The sequence below is a fragment of the Wolffia australiana genome, chromosome 4, assembly GCF_029677425.1.
Source record: "Wolffia australiana isolate 7733 chromosome 4, ASM2967742v1".
NCBI classification, from domain to species: domain Eukaryota; kingdom Viridiplantae; phylum Streptophyta; class Magnoliopsida; order Alismatales; family Araceae; genus Wolffia; species Wolffia australiana.
The window spans coordinates 1650557-1668439 of record NC_135838.1 but is presented as its reverse complement, the minus strand read 5'-3'; the positions used below and the strand labels follow the sequence as shown (position 1 = coordinate 1668439).

The 17883-nt window shown below is 34.7% G+C and overlaps 1 long non-coding RNA gene across 1 annotated transcript; it reads right to left on the bottom strand.

Annotated features, from left to right (window-relative positions):
* Positions 1-310: 310 nt before the first annotated feature.
* On the bottom strand, positions 311-2270 carry LOC144702469 (uncharacterized). The gene is made up of 3 exons (XR_013581254.1): positions 2215-2270; positions 671-776; positions 311-448 (listed from the first exon to the last, which is right to left on the bottom strand). It is a non-coding gene; the product is annotated as an uncharacterized LOC144702469 (long non-coding RNA).
* Positions 2271-17883: the final 15613 nt, after the last annotated feature.

The following is a 17883-nucleotide window of genomic DNA, read 5'->3' as shown; positions in this document are numbered from 1 at the left end:
AAAATACGTTATGACTTTTTATGGGAAGACATTGAAGTTCTCAAATATTTTGCATAAATAACAAAAAAATTGGGAAAATATTTTGTCTCAAAATTGTTTAGGGTATGAAAGTTTTGAAAGTGTCTTCGATCAGAATCTTCATTTTTTAAATTTATATCCAGGATTACATTTAGGAAAGAACTGGTGTACAGATCAATCTCTTAAGAGCATAAAGAAGTTAACGTCTGAATAGATATAAATATATGAGGAATAATGGAAGCCATCTCATTGGATGCCTAGAATCATGTATTTGAAAATCAAACTAGACAAAGGCCGACAATATTTCTAAAATAACAAGCTTCTGCAGCTTGGGAACCTCCTCGAGCAAGCGGGCCTTGGTACGCCAGATCTCAGCATTCAAGGCAACTACAATCGCCATGTTCTTCTCTGTGGATGCCTGATCTGCCTTCTGTAGAGAGAAATCGAAAAATAAAAAAAAGCGGGCCAAAGCGAATCAAAATATTGAAAATGCGAGAGGTCTGATAGAGTTTGAGATAAAAAAGTAATGATTAAAGTCAGGAAAAATGATAAAAAACCTCAGTTGGAGTCGAATAGGGTGCCAACAAATAAAAACATCACACAACAAATAATATTTTAACACGAACTGAAATCAAAAATTTTAAAAACGTACCAAAAACTGTAGAAATCTGATAAACTTTCGTTTCCTATTTATGCCTCCACTATGCTCATCATCCAATCCGGCGGTTGGAGCAGCAAGACTGACTGTCGCCGACAATCTGTCATACACCCGTAGAGACTAAAGAGTAGAGACTAGAGAGACAGAGAGAGAGGGGATTGGGAGAGCGACGAGAAAGAGGGAAAAACTTGAGTGGAATTTTTTAAAAACATATAAAAAAATTCACACAATCCTAACCGCACATGGGTCTCTGCGATTTTCTGTGCAAATTCATTTTTGTTCTATTTGGATAATCAAACAGAACACACAATTCGCACAAAACTGCACAAATAGAACAGAGCACACATGTCTACTCCCCACATCTCTCAATATCTTATTTATCCTAGTCTATATCGATAATCTAACTTACCCTAATAGATAAATATATATTAAATTATGCTCTTCCTATGATCATTCTAATCCCCTTTCCTCCATCCTCCCACTTATATTTGAGTAAAAATAAAATAGCCTGATTCACTACCTCCTTAAATATTTAAGTACGATTTCTATCTATCTCCTCTCACATATAAACACAAAGCTAGAATGTACCAGTGTGACACTCATGAGCATGGATTTGTGCTCGTTAATAAGTCCAAGTAGGCACCTGTATATTGATCCCTATTCCTATGCCTATGTGATAAGCGTAATTTTATATTACTAACTAGGTTAATTGCTATCATTGTATGTAATCAACTTACACAATACTGATTATAATAAACCCTCAATCTTAAGATGTACATGATGAGTAGAGGGGTTGTTCTCAAGGAGGTGAGCTCAGGGACTAAATTCAAGTTATTTAGAATGAAGTTTTGGTAGATTTAAGCTTGATTAGATATGATCTTCAGTGAAGATGATTGATAAGCCGAAAATAGGGGTGAAAATTACGCAAATTTTTAGCCCTTGTCGTTGTGAATTTTTGGCTTATGCAATAAAATTTATAAAACTCTACTTAATATGTATAGTGATAAGTATGAGTGTCGTCCAAGGGAGTCAAGTAGGAATTTCAATTTGATTTAATTTTTGGTGTTTTAGATCCTAATTAGAGTGAATGTGATCTTCAATGAGGATCAAGTCACCCTAATTAGGTGAGAATTTAGAGAGGGGGGTAGGAGAGATGGGAAGATTAGAAGAATTAAGAGCTCTAAATTTCCTTCTTTGATCCTAATTAAAGGATCCAAGAAATCATTTAGAGAGGTTGAAAGAGGGTTCTTAAAATGAGTTGGGTTGATTTTTCAGATTGATAATTCAGAACTAAAATGGGGTAAATTGAGACTTCTAAAAATTAAAACTAAATTTTTTTATAATTTTCTTTTGTAATGCAATTGAATGCCTAGGTAAAATTCCTCAATTTCTCCTCTCAATCCTAATCAGGGCTTGTACATGCCGCTCAAGCCAAGCGATTTAGAAGTTCAGACTAGAATGGAGATGAAGAAACAAACAACTTAACCTATTTCATTCAAAATGCACAAAAGTTTGAATACAATGAAAGAAAAAAATACCAAAACTGTTGATCCAGGCTGGGACTCCTCTCTGTCTTGCAGCTGTGATGAAGCACCCTCCAGAATGAGCTCCCCCTCTCGAAATTCAGCTTTTATACTTAGGTTATAGGGTAAAAATCACCATTTTACCCCCGTTTTGTACTTAATATTTATCTATCAATGTAGGCTAGATCTGAATGATCTAACCGTACAGATAGAAATAGGGGATCAAGACGAACAAATCCATAAAAAAAATCATCTCAATCGGACTTCAGGATCAAAAGTTATTAATAAATCAATTTTAAACCAATTTAATCCATTAGATTTAAAATTGATTTATTTATTAGTTTCGTTTTTAAACACGCAATGACGTGTCGCTCTCTCATTGGCTGGCGCATTTTGAATCTTCCTTTTTGCAGAAAAGTCCTTAAAAGCCTGGAATTGCTTTTGGACGCCGCCCAAAAGTAATTGCGTATATGCCCCTGGCGCACTCTCTCTCCTCCGATTTCTCCTAAAACATTAAAAATATATATTAAAAATTGCAATAAAACCCTGAATGATTTTAAATAGGATCTTTACGCCTGCCGTGGCGACCGAGAGCTGTTTTCAGGGTCCTTTTGCAACAAAACGTTGCAAAAAGGCCCCGAAAAGTCTAGAAATTGCATAAATACATTTTTTCTCCTATAAATATGCCCTTTTTCATAGAATAAATGCATTTCTTCTTGAAATAAATCCCAGAAAATTCCTAAAAATTCGTAAAAAATTCTAGAAAATTCCCTGATTAATTCCCATGTTGATAAATGTCGAAATAAACTTTTTAATGTGCCATTTTCATCCAAAAATAATTATTTCGAGCTTCAATAAATCCTTAAAAATTCATATAATTAACAGAAAATTAGGGAAAAATCAGAAATTACTTGGAAGCATTATTTTTGTGTAAATATATGATAACAACCCAAATTTAAGCCTTTTAAATGCATAAATCATGCTAATAACATGAAATAAAGACCGAAATTAGGGTGTTATCAATGATATTTCTAAGGCTAAATGGGGATGATCTCTTTTAATTTCAATTTTAAATAAAGGATATATCCTTAGGGATCATGAGGGAAGAAAATTGAGAAGAGGGAGGTAGGAGAGATGAGGAAATATTAAGAGAATATAGTTCATCACTTCATTCACCTTGATCCTCAAAAGAAAATCCAAAATCAGAAGTGTAATGAGATAAAGAAGTACTTAATATATAGTTTTTAAACAGTAATGGTTGACAAAGAATGTAGGGATTTAGAGAAAAGTAAGGAATATATAATCCATCTAATTTCTATAGTATTCTTCTCTTTGATAATAGAATTTGATCATTAGCTAACTTCCTTCTTGAATCAAGACAATGGCAACTACATTTCAGCCTAGCCAAGGTGATTTAGGAGAGCACAAATCAAGATCAATGAAGATGGAAACTAAAAATCAAATATAATACCAAGACAAAAGTTGATCCACGGAGAGCTTCCCTCTGACTATAGACCGTGATCGAGCTTACAAGAATGAACAAAAGAGAAAATTAGGGATTTATACCTAGGGTAGAGGGGTGAGACAATTCCACTTTTGCTTAATTTTTCTTTAGTTTTGGGGCTCTCTTGTCAATCCATCCACACAAACGGAAAGATGATACAATGAAATAACTGGCCCTCGAAATTTGATCTCAATCTGGCAGTTGTATCTTCAGATATTTAGGTTTGAATTTGAAGCATCTAAGGCGTTTGATCTTTTTAACCTCCTCGCTCTCCTAAAACCTACAGACAAACCCCTCCACTTTTGTGAAATTTTATTTGGATGCCTACCAGAAATATTTGCATACATGCCCCTCTGCTCCTATTTCACCTGGAAAATTGCAAAAAAATCCTCTATTCTTCCAAAACAAGTTAATATACCGATAACTTCAATAAAATAGGAGATTTACAATTGCAAAAACTACCGAGAGTAGTTTTAGAACCCTTTGTTTCATGTTATCCACTAAATAATTTATTAAAAAAACCATAAAAATCAGTAAAAATCAGGAAAATTCAGGAGAATATACTAAATACATATTTGTTTCATTTTTAGTATGATCACATGAAATTATAATCATTTTAGTGCAAATAAAAATGCAATATGTATGAAATTCATTCTTTAAATTGTATGTTATTACTATACCAACACTCCATGTGAAATGTTGACAAAGTAAACAAGAAACCCAAGAATTGATAAAATAAAAGTAACATTACACATGTTTTTACAAAAAGACGGAGAAGAGAGCGGGATATAAATAAATGGATGTAGTGGAAGACAAATAGGGAGGTGGGTGGAATAAGTCTGCTATGGGTCTTATGGCACTACTGATAAGCCTAAAATTGGTGTCATTTGTAATTAAGCTTCTGCAATAATATTTATTTTCTCTTTCTACAAGATATTAGTATAGGATGAGGAAGGGGTCGATCTAGAGGAAGGATTCACGTAAAATTGGTATCTTACTCTGTTAATTTTACGGGATTAAATTAAGCGTAAGATATGTAATAATGATGAGAAAGAGTAATGGCATTGAGTTGTTTGAATATTTAGGAAATTACTTAAATGTCACAGTGAATAGTTTGAGAAGTGATGAGTTAGGGCTTGATCCCATTGAAGAATAAATTCCCAAGTGATGAGTTATAAGGGTTAAAATTTTTGACCTTTACTGATGATCCTTATTGGAAAGGGTCAAGATCCTGAAAAGAGGTTGAACAACACACTCAATAGAAGAAACAAGGTTAAATGTACAGTGGATTGGATTACAAAAACAAAAGGAACCCTACCTAATTTTCATAATTTTATTATGCACTCTAGAATTATGTTGATGCCCTCCACACAATACATTCTCCTAGAGAATGCATATTTTGCCAATACTCACTGTTTTGGCAAAAAAAAAGAAGTTTAGGAAAAGGAGAAGAAACTCACCATACTAACTCAAGAAAATGCAGAAAAATTGACTTCATCAGCTTGGTGTGTCCATCTTGGCCAACTAGGTTTGGCGCTAGTTTGAAGTGTTTTTTCTCTCTTTCTTGGCTTCATTTTAACAATCTAACCATACAGATGGAAAGAGGGGTAAAAAATGAATCTGCTCTAAAATTTTCAGTTTAATCTGATGGTTTAAGATCTTGAGATATCAAGGCTTGAAGATATGGGATTTCTGGACGTCCGAATTCTACTTTGCTCTCCTCCAGCCAATGCCATCTCATTTGGCATTCCATGCACATCATCCATCCAAAAAACTTGCAATGTTATTGGTGAGAAAAACTTTGAGGCTCCCACTTTAAATCCATGCCACTCCCATTGTCTATGTGTCATCTACACAACAATCAAGGTCATTAGGTAAGAGAGTGATGTAGCCTAGAAGCCCATTTTCTGAGGCCCATTGGCAAGTTGTGGCCCAAGAAGCTAGAACTGATAGGATCTGCAGAAATATACTTAGAGCCCCTGAAAATCCTCTGACAGGATTTTCTTTGACAAGATCTTTTTACAGGATTATCTTGGACAGGATATTCTCTGACAAGATTTTCTGAGAGAATCCTCTGCCAGATTCTTATTCTACCGCAATCTCTGCACTAACTTGTTAGAGCTGCATATCTTATGTTTTGTCTCATGAAGATCTTCTTGAGCCACACAAACATCTCCTAACAGCTTCTATAGGCCCCAGAATCTGCAGGATATCTCTGCTCAGGCCTGGGAGGCTGCTTATCCTTTGTTTTAGCTTGTCCAAATTTTTTTTCAATGTTTTTACTTGTCTTTTATGGGTACAATCATTATGGATGACCCTGCACTTGTTGTTGCTTATATAAGGCCCCCATGTACCTCTCAATGAGCATTATTGAAATCTATTGTCTTGTTGAAACTGTTATTTCTCCCCTCTGAGTGTTCTCTTCGTTAGAGAGTGCTTCAGTGCTTATGGATTTAAGTACAACCCCTTATGGATTCAAGGGTTGGAGTGGCTAGTTCTGTGGATTCGGGACTTAGCTCCTTCAAGTAGAGCAATGCTTGTGGATTCAAATCCTGCTCCTACGCTGTTCATGTACTAAGGATGTGTCAAAGAGAGAGAAGGAATATACATGATCCATGTTGTGAGGGCACAACGTGCTCTCATATTCACTGCGATAAAGCCTTTAAATAAAAAAGCTAAATTAGTTAATATTTAATTATTCCACATTTTCTTGAAACCATGTGCATTTATTGTGAAAAGCCTCATTCCATTTTTTTCATTGGGCCACATCATTCAATGTTCTTTTCTATTAAAGGTAGAATGGGTTATTAGTCTCTCTCTCCATGTGTCCTGCAAACCTTCAAGAAAATAACGACTACCTCATAATTACTTGTTTTGACCTCACAAATTACAAGGTTAAAATGACATAGTGCACAATTACAGTTTGAACGCAATCATTAATTAAATTGAATATAAAATCAATAACAACATGTGGTGGAATGACATGTAGACCCAATTTTAACTTTTAAAAATGTATTTTATGACAAAAGAAGGAAAATCAATAAGTGAGTTGATAAATATTTTGCCTACCTTAAGAAATTAATTAATCAAAAAATTAGTTTCAAAAAAGTTGACCAAATTTGAGACAAAACAAGGAAAATCAATAAGTGGCATCAATAATTTTAAATGATAATTATGTAACCTGCATAATTGATTCCAACATGAATACCATGTTAGAAAAATGGTCAAAATATCACAAATTGGTGAAATTCCATGACATCAAAATAAGCACTATCTTAATCAAATTAAAATATGATAACATGCAAATATGGGCATTTTGATGCAGAAATTGATGGTTATGGATGAAATTTCTATGACAATTTGCATATTATCACCTACTCTAACACACCCTCTAGAGCCAGAGCATACAACTCAAACATGCCCAGCTTGGTCCATGCCACATCATATGATATATCCACTAAACTCTTGATGAAAATGTATATGGGCTGATGACATGAGACAAAAATCAGAGTACAAATTGATGGAAATATATGTGGCCGGCAAGCCAATTACACATTCCACATATTGTTCCATGTTTAGTAATATAACATATTCATTATAGTGCACGTTTGATGCTTATAATGAAGTCCATGAATACATGATCAGACTTAGTGAATTATGATGGGATCGTAACACGGAGATCACTAGTCTTTAAGCATGTGTTATAAACATTCATATTCAAAGGATACGCGAGAAGGACATCAAAGTATCCAGATAGAATAGTACTATCTAGCCTCACTCATATGATGAGTATGGTCTGTCCCGTAGCCATTAGTGTGGAGACAATAAGGATAGATAGTGGATGCTCTTTAGTGGAAAGAGTTCACAGAATTGATCCATACGAATCCCAGAATGATATTATACCGAACTGTTAATTAGGTTGATTCAGGTCACGGTTGTGTAAGTGGTCCTTAGACTTGAGACACCAAAGACGTCTTGTGGACGGGCGGTTGTACTTTGACTATGACCAATGAGTCTCTAATCATGGGATTCTAAAATGTCTTAGTTCGGGTGCGTCAAGAAGTTCGCAAAGACGATTGAGTGGTCAAGATGGGATTGTCCTCTCTTTGTATAAAAAGTTACAACTCAAGGAAGAAAATCCGATGAAGTCCTTGGCCAAGGGAGTAAAAAAATAGACAAGAGTTCTCCAATGATTTCTGTTCCATCAGTACTTACTCGGATAACCGATTAGGGTTTGACAGTTGACTATACCCTAAGTCGTCCAAGGACTGTCAAGTGGATGAGGGACTATTCATAAATGGTAAGTGATGACGAATAAGTTCCATGAGTGAGTCAATACACACTCCTTTGTATCTTCTAGAACAGGAGGTGTAGCTTGGCACCCCGTTGGAAAATCAATGTATCGATTGGGTTAAATCGATCAGACATTAGTTAATCTATATGTTGATATAGTTAATTCATTTGGATAGGCCAATAAAGGCTATTGGGCGTTGGAGTCATTAACTTGACTGATACATAGGCTTAGAGTGTCACACGCAAATGGTCTTTTGGACGTCAGAAGATATACTTAGTTTGGGGTTTTTTATGAAAAATACCTACTACGTTTAAGTAGTGGAAGGCCCTGAATAAATTCACCCAATCCAAAATTATTCGGGGGCCTTCCCCTTCTGCTCTTTTGTCCCCACACACCCTCTCCATGCCTGATGTGATTGGGACATCGTAACAATGACAATGGAGGTAGAACAGGGCTTGTCAACGAGAAGAAGGAGATCTAACGTGTTGAGAACTGTGTGGATACCTATAGAGACTACACACTTGAGCACTTTGACTCATCTTTCTTTGGGATCCAATAAATCAAGGATCCAATCCATGCAAAGGTACTTCATTTCATGATTTTATAGATGTCGTTCGATTTTGTTCAAGTATTCTACTGCAGAATGTTTTGATTTGTTCATCCATATCAAGGCCTCTAGAACCCAACAGAGATAATATTAGATATTATCTTATCCCAGAAGTAATGTAAGTCAATCTAAATTTTCTTTATATGTTTATGGAATGTAGGATTCCTAGCGAAGATGATGTATTGATAATCACAATGCATAGGCATTGGAGTAGAAGATGAGAAGCCAAGGTCTTCAAGGAGTGAGTTGAGACACACTACCTCTAGGAATATATCATCTAATGTGTGATACTCAAATTAATTGATGTGGAGCATGTTACCATCTTTTGCTTCTTAGAGTGCCACGTGAAAAGTTGCTAACCATGTGCACAATAACGGGTGATGGACTTGTGATCACCCTTGCACAAGTATAAATTGCATTTAAGATGCTTTTAATCTAAAGATGTCCATGTTGTTGATAGATAAGCCCTCTTGTTGGAGCACTTTTGATGTATGCAAGAACTCGTAAAGCTCCCTCCTATTGAACTTGACAAGGTTTCTGGATGAATTAGCTAAGGATATAATCATGTACATGTTGGGGAAGTGACTGTGGAGTAAACCATCTTCCCCAACAAGTGTTTGTATCAGTTAACATAATCAAAATTGGAGACGACATATCCCCTAAGTGTGGGTGTGCCTCCATGACAGATAACTCTGGATTGCATTGAAGTCTAGATATGCCTAGTCCCCTGAAGCATATCAAGAGCATACTTATGTAATGAAGAGTTGTTGAAAATATGATTCAATATCTTGAATGTCAATATCATTACTTCCAAACACAACAATGTCTTCCACCTAAATAGTTTGGATGACAACACAAACTGAGGTATTCTTTTTGGGCACTATGGATTTGCAAGGCATGACGTGAATCTGAATTGCGCTAGAAGACCACTAAAATTTGTAAACAAGGCAAATGGACTTTGTTTAAGTCCTCCTATGACACATTGTAAAGGACATCTTCAATGACTTCACCAAGTAGCATACCCAAGAGGTATGTCCATGAAGACATACTCAAGATCACCATAGAGAAAAGCATGGAAACATATAACTGATGTGGAGACCATACCTGATTCACCGCTAAAGATAGGATCTCACAAAAGGAGTTTTGCTGGACAACTGGGGAGAATGGCTCAATGTAGTTGATGTCATAGGTTTGTGTGAACCCATGAGTAACCAAGCAGGGCTTATGTCATGCAACATAGCCATCTGGGTTATATTGAGTGTGAAGGCCCACTTGTACTTGATGATGTTGGCATCGCGTGGATACAATAGAGGTGTCTAGGTTCCCCAAAACACCAAGGCATTGATCTCCAAGTCCATAGTTTTCTTCCACTCAACTGCTTGTGTAGCCTCAACATGCGACCATAGAATCGACTCAAAGACCTCAAAAGAGCAAAGGTATGAAAGGAAGGAGAAAGATGATCCTATGGAAAAAATGATAGTGGGATGTTTTGTGCATGTACACATTCCTTTGAGTAGGGAAATAAGAAGATGGAGACCATTCACTTGAGTGTTAGAAGTGGTGACTTGAGGGGGTGTGTCAATAGATGATGAATCAAATCTCATCCCATGGTAAAGGAGTTGGTTGGCAATGGATCATTCATCTGAGGAGGAGAAAACGGGAAAAAACTAGACAGGAAGAAGGATTAGGAAAGGGATCAATAATGATCACAAAGGAGGAAAGCTAAGCGGTGATGATCTGCCAAATCAAGGATGAGTCAATGCTCAATAAAAGAAGGTAGCCTCCTCATGAAAACTAGCATAAATTGATCCCACATTGGGAAAATAAACTCAATAACCTTATTTTGTCCGCTAGGAGCCAACAAAGGGCCCCTTAAGGACACAAGAGCTGGTTTAGAAAGCGATGGAGAATGACCTTTGGGAAAATCAACACAACCAAAGATTCAAGGGGTAGGAAGCAAAGGAAGAATCTGGTGAAAGATGATGAAGTAGAATTGGCCTACCAAGTGAGAAAAAAAGAAGCCAATTCTAGAGATATGTGGATGTCGAAAGGACATTATATCACAACTAATCATGAATATTCATCTTAATGAGTAGTGTTCAAATGAGGTCAATAAATTGTGATGTTTTTTCTAGGATGTATGGGAATGTGTTGTCTAATGAAGAATGCATGAACATTACAAAATGTGCATTGTCGATGTGAAGAACTTTAGGTATTGTAAAATTATAAGTGATAACCTCAGTAATGAAGTGAACAATTGTCGTGTGAACTTGGGTACAATATCGTTAAAGATAAACCCAACTCACTTGAGTGTAGCTATCAACAAAGACAATGTGGGAATCATGGGATGATCTGCATCTTGACATCCACAAAAGTGATTAGCTCAATGTAAAACTATGAATGGAATATAAAAGAGATTCATATAAACCATTGATCGACTCTGTTGTGCATGATTGAGATCCATGATTTCTTAGTTCCTTGAGTGAGTCAAAGAGCTGCTCAAATTTGCAACCTCTAGATGTATCAATGCAATCTCTTGCACGCCAAATCTCCTCCATCCTGATGAGCCCCATTGTCACTCCACCTTTGTCATTAGGTCATCCCCATTGCATGGGGAACAAAGATGAGCCAAGGGAAAAAGGGAAAATAAGGGGAAGGGCCTTGAAAAATTCTGGCTTTGGTGAATTTTATTCGGGTCCTTTCTTTATTTTTTCCATTTTTTATTAAAGTACTCAAAATCTAAATATTTTTCTATTCAAATTAAATATGCGACATGAATCATTTTTGCTCTGATAAACCACATAGTATAGTGAATTCTATCGATTATTTTTTCTTATTTACGCAATAATAATGCTATTTTTAACAATCACAAAGAGAATGAGGGTCTAATAAAAATGAGGAAAGTATTCAAATGAATACGTAGTTCATTCATATTTTAAGGAATTTTATATCATTTTTAATAAATATGCCTAATTTAATAAAATTAAAATATTGAAAACTAATTCAAAATATTTATAGTCAATTTAGATAAATATTAATCATACTTGTCCAAATTTATTAGAATAATTGAAGGGTTTTTGGGATTTTTAGAAAAATATTAATTATAGTAAAAGTTACCTTCACTAGCACTTTTGTAGCATATCGTAACTTGGAAAAAATTAGAAATGGAGTGAGTATATTGAAGTAATTTTACCATCACGGAATGTGTTAGTAGACGGTGACAGAGATGGCATATGATAGTAGTAGATATGGAGGTGGGTGCGGGCCTGCAAGCAGTGGAGTTGATGTTGAAAATCTAGCTATTCTCAATGATGGTAACCCATGAAAAAGGATTAAAATGTCTGAAAATACCAAATATTATCCTAACCTTCTCCTGATGTGCCCAATGGGCTAAATGGTCATTTCTCTTCAGGAGTTTTGACTAAATTGTCAGTCCAATCCTTTGCTCTAAAAACTCAAGAACAGAACCAAATGAGATTTTGAATGAGGAAATTACTCAACTAGTCATAAATAGGAAAATAATCAAAGTGGGACTTTTTACATTGATGGTTGATCTATTTATAGAATCCAAGTCCACTAATGGACAGTAGAGGTAGACACAAACCTAATCTTAAAATTTTCATCTGTAAACTCATTTGAAAGCTTTGGATATGGTGGTTTGAAGTTGGAGAAATCTGGCCTTTTGATTTATTCTCAGTACTCCTTTATCCTTGTCATTGATCACTTGCATGGCATGAAATCATCACATTTCTTGAAGATGATGCGTCAAAATAAACTTTTGGAAATGTGCTCTGTTATGAACTGCTACATGTCCATGATTTAAAGTAAAAGCTCATCCATAATTGCATCAAAATTTATGTATTTATCTAAAGTGGGTCCACGTCCTCAAAGTGCCTACAAGGACCAATCATTGAGTAAATTTGTGTTTAAAATGTTGTGCCAAATCAGTTTCTGCCAATGGCATTATAAATAAACAAATAAAAAAGATGATATAGAGCATTAAATGCACCTTTTTCCATCATTTAATCACATGATACCATGAGTGCGGCCTCCTTAAAAAATTCATTGCATTGTTTCAAAAAAAATCATTATTCTTTCTATTGGTTGTAATCTTCAACATCATAATCATTGGTTGCAGCCACTGTTTGGCCATCGCCAATCATTGATTCCAATCCAAACAGATGGGATTGCAATTCAAGGTGAGGAAAATTAAGTGAAATATTTTTCCCTTTAAAATCATGCACATATGATGGTGGAAAAGGTCCCATAAAATCTATGCCTCATAAATTAAATATTTCAATTTTGATAATTGGTTTTAATTACATAACATCATTATTTTTAGGTTCACCATAGATTGGGATTTCAAGAAATTATTACAAAAATCAATGCATATCTAAATAAGGTCAGCAAAAATAAACCACATTGAAGATCCTTAGAAGCATTAATTTTTAAAAGAAATGTCCACATAAAGATGAGTGAAAAAAATCAAAGATGTTCATATGTTCCTCTTTTGGAACACATCTCAAAACTTGGTCTACACCAAAGTGAAAAAGTTCAAGATCTTTCCAAAAATAAAATCAACCCTCCCTAAGGAATTTCTTTTTCTCCAGTTCATGACATTCATCAGGGTTCATCTTGAAACAAAGTAATTTTCTATATGTGCAAAACATGAGGTTCTTCTAACGCTACCCTATGTATATTTGCATCAAGAAAAGTTTTAGAAATTGGTCTTCTAGTGTTGATAAGTGATCAGAAACTAATTTTTTAGATCCACATCTACCTTTTATTTCAATGTCAAATTCTTTCATTAGTAAAATCCGTCTAATTAATCAAGGTTTTTATTCTTTCTTATTCATCAAATATCTAATGGCAGCATGATCAAAAAATAAAATTATTTTAGTGTCCAAAAAATATGATTTAACTTTATCTAATGCAAAAAAATAGCTAGAAATTTATTTTTAGTTGTAGTGCACGATACATGAGTATCTGCTAAGGTATTGCTAGCATAATAAATGGTCACTGGCTTCTTTTAGATTCATTGAGCAAGAAGTGTGCCCACCGCGAAGTTGGATTCATCACACATAAGCTCATGGGAAGACTCTAGTTAGGTGCTTGTAGAATTGGTGCTTTTACTAGAGCCTCCTTGAGCTGCATGCAAACTTTGGTAAGTTTGTCAATGGCTTAGGTAACTTACCAAAGTCTTTAATGAATTCTCTATAGAAGCCTGTGTGGCCGAGGAATCCTCTAAGTTTCCTTCTGTTAATGGAAAGTTAAAGGCTCTAGATCACTTCCACTTTGGCCTTCTCCAGTTTGAGTCCAACTTTTCTCCACACATGTTGCTTCTAACTAGATGTTTCAAGACTATTCCCTCTTGAACCATGAAGTATAACTTTTCCCTACTAATCACCATCTTTTTCTCCACACACATGCAAGACCTTTTCTAAGTTAGCCAATCATGTGTCAAAATCCCGATCAAAAGGAGAAAAGTCATCCATGAAAATCTCTAAGCAATATCCTACTAGATCTGGGAACAAAGCAGTCATGCATTGTTGAAATGTGGTGGGGGTTAAATAATGCAAAAAATACTCTCCTAAATGCAAATGTTCAAAATGGACAAGTAAAGGTAGCCTTCTCCTGATTTTCAGGGTGAATTTTTTTTATTATACCCTGAATATCCATCTAGAATACAGAAATAGTTTTGAACCACTAATTTTTCTGAACTCTTATCAAGGGCAAGGGATAGTGATTTGGATAGTGATCTTTCTTTGTCACGGCATTTAGCTTCATATAATTAATGCATATTCTCGAATAAATTGGTTATCTGATTTAGATCTCTTCCCCTTGCTTGTTCTTGGTCACGGTGATTCTCATTTCTTAGGAACTCCATACACAGCGATAACCCAAGGACTATTAAAAATTGAATAAAAAAATCCAGGTTCCAACCATTGCAGTATTTCTTTTCTAACTACCTCTCCCATGATGGCGTTTAATTTCCTTCGACGTTCTCTAATAAGCTTAGCATTCTCGTCAGTAAAAATTCTATGAACACATGTGGATGAACTAATTCATTTAATATCAGAAATGGACAAACTAATGGCAGATTTAAAATTCCTAATCATGATCAGAAATTTATTTCGCGGCGCAAATATAAAGATAATGATATGATAATAGGAAATTCATGCTTTCAAAACATGTTTCAAAGTAGATGGAAATGGTTCCAAATTGATCTTTGAATTAATAGAACAAGTGTTAGGCTCAAAAATGAAACTGCCTTGCAAATCATGAGAGGAGGAACACATATCATCGTAATCAATTTAAACATTTGAATCAATCAAGAAAATATCCTCACAACATTTTTCTAGATATTTCGTCAACCTAGAAATATTGATTTCTACTTTTTCTTTCCCAACTTTGAATTCAACAATCCCCTTTTCCTGATATGTGGTTTGCCCTACATGTGACTAAGAAAGGTCGACCTAAGATGATAGGGGCATTTCTAAGATCTTTAGTGACCTTCATATCAACCACTATAAAGTCCACAGGATAATGACAGTGTTCAATCTTTACTATTACATCCTCCAGCAATCTATAAGGTTGCCTAATAAATACATCTGCTAGTTGAGGTTATAGAAATATGGGTTCTAAATCTCCAAATTAAAATGTATCATAGAAGGCCTTAGGAAAAATATTAATGCTTGCTCTTGAATCAAACAGTGATTTTCAGAAAATCATTCCCCCTGTCTCAGACTGGATTAAAGGAGCTCCAATATCCTTACATTTTTCAGGAAGGTTTTGTAGAATGGAACTCACATCTTCAGATAATTGGATCATTTCTGCTTCCTACTAGACTTGCGCAAAATTTTCTAAATGTTAGCATACGAACGAATTTATTAAATTGCTGCAATCAAATTTAATCACAGCGTGCTTAAAATTTTCAATAAGATGCTCATTATTAGCACTAGGGTTTACCTTAGAAGTTTTCAAACCATCAATAAATGGAATGTTTGACGCATAATCTTTAGGATCAGGTTCTTGCCTATTCTCTTCCACTTCCTCGTGTAATGTCTATTTTTTCTACTTTTTTAGAAATATCGGGAGGCACTTTTCCATTTCTCAACTTAGAAATCACATGCATTGTTTCACGATGATTTCCACTTGAGATATGACTAGCAATCGAATGTAAATTTTTATGATTAATTTTGGGTTTGTTAAAAAATGTAAATTAACACTTGATATTTTAATTTACCTTTTTTGTTTATATTATTTCCTCGCCACTTAATCTATAAGAGGATATGTATATAACATAGGAGATTGTGATGCGATGAATAGGAGATGGTGATATGAATGTTAATAGGATGGATAAGTAGGATGATGTTGATATATCAAATGGAAATGAGAGAGTGAGATAAATGAAGATGTGAAGTGATGATGGATGTAGAAGATGAATAAGAAGGTAGGATGATGAGATGCATGAATGGATGATGGTGAAATAGAATGGTGGAATAAGAAATGATTCTGATCTAACTAATGGATGTGATGGAAAACCAGATAGGTGATTGTGCGATGGAGAATAAAATGATGGACTAGATTATTTAAAGTTTTTATATGGGATAAGGTGACAAGATCAATATCAAGATCGAACATGGATATGGTAGGGTGAGATAATGGAAAACCATGACGAGAATGAGACGATGAAAATAAGGATGTAGATCTAACTAGAGGAATGTGAAGGGTAGAAACCAATGTAAGGCAAGAGCTAAACCTGAGATCCTTATGTTTCACCGAGATCAAGGCATTTTCCTGATGCAGATCAGCTTGCCAACTTTTTTCGTGACCTTCTCCACGCACTTGAGACACCAAGAACACTTTGGATTGACCTTCAAAACTTCAGTTTATTTAAATATGCCTCTGCAGTAAGAAGTGAGCTTAAAGATAATTTTTACACAAATCTGCATCTATTTATGGATGGATATACATGGGAAAAAGAAAGCAACACTAAAAAATTCAGCCCAAAAATCCCTCTGAATCATAGATATCACGACATTTGAATTTGGATCATTCTCAACCCTCTAATTTTCTCTCTCCTCCAATTTCAGAATACCAGAAAAAGTAATAGATCCAATAAATAATTCATAAAAATTGTTAGCTATATATATACTGAATTTAAAAATGATATGTCTTTGAATAAAATGCCAAAAAATCCAGGAAAAATCATATTCTGAATTGACAAATTATACTCTATCAGCATATGTGGTCTGAAAAATCCTTAAATTTTTCAGAAAATTCAAAAATATTCTTAAAATGAATTTAATCATTTGAGGCTTGATAACACACATAAATAACCAATTTAGTGCTAAAAAATATGTAAATATCATCATACAAATAATTTAATGTTTCTTATCTGATTGAAATGTTTACCTAATACTCCATGTCATCTGATAAACTTTGGGGTTTTATTTTCCCCAATAAAATTATCCCGAATCAAATGTACGAAAATTCAAGGAGATACCAATCAACACAAGAATGTACTCGCCAGTGCAGAGACAAAGTTCTACTGAGAAATCAATTTTGTCCCTTAAAATGAATCAAATGTCATTTTAGAGTATTACGATTTAAAACACAGAATATTATCATAGGAAAGTCAGAAGTATATCTAATTATACAAAAACACCGCGGACTTAGGTATATGGTATCCATTGTGTCTGACTTTTCCACATACAAAGTTGTCTGGATAATCACAAGGGCCATGTGCATTTCTTGGTAGAAGTCTCATCACTTGGACTAGAAAGTAAGATTTAAGAGCTCTTCTTTGAAGACACACTAATATTTTTAGCGAGATGTTCCGTTCAAAAACACTCTAGACTAAGAAATATCTCAATGAATGTTGTTATACGGTGAGTGGAAATTCCATTTAGTTTAATAACACATTATTTTAACTCCAAAATTATTCATAATACATTCTATACCCAGGCACATTGAAATAAAGCGACAATTCAACAAATACAACATGACTCGATAACATATATGTCTCAAATTCGTTGAGACCGACCAATGTACCATGGCTAAACAAATTCAAAATGAATCATTTCAATATTTGCGACCCAACAACTATCCGGTGCCCCAAGATAAATAAAGGATGAAAAATATCATTTTTTAAAATAGTGCGTACGAAACTTATCCAGCCCTTATTGCATAGCCGCTTGGGTTAATGTCTATCTTTCAACAATCCTTGTTTTTGATAGTATTTTGACTTATTTTAATGTCATATCACATTGTGAA